Here is a 277-nt window from a genome sequence, read left to right as displayed (position 1 = left end):
GGGCACCCTGGTTTTAAAGGGAAGGGCCTCCTCTGCCCCAGTTCAGCAAGAACTGGGAACCAGTTCCCCCAGCCCCAACTGCCCGCCGGGGCAGCAGCAGCAGCCGTGCACAGGGGTCGGCTGAGGACAGCGCTGCGGCTTAGCTGCAAACGTGTCCTTTTGCTTTTGTCAGCTCCGGTTACAAATTTAGGAGCTGATTTGGGGAAAAAGAACAAACAAACAAAATGTTCGCAGGCCAGTGTTCCTCCGTGGCTGTCACACAGACTCAGGCTCCTTG

The sequence above is a fragment of the Fulmarus glacialis genome, unplaced genomic scaffold, assembly GCF_000690835.1.
Source record: "Fulmarus glacialis isolate BGI_N327 unplaced genomic scaffold, ASM69083v1 scaffold37059, whole genome shotgun sequence".
NCBI classification, from domain to species: domain Eukaryota; kingdom Metazoa; phylum Chordata; class Aves; order Procellariiformes; family Procellariidae; genus Fulmarus; species Fulmarus glacialis.
This window is presented reverse-complemented; position numbering follows the sequence as displayed.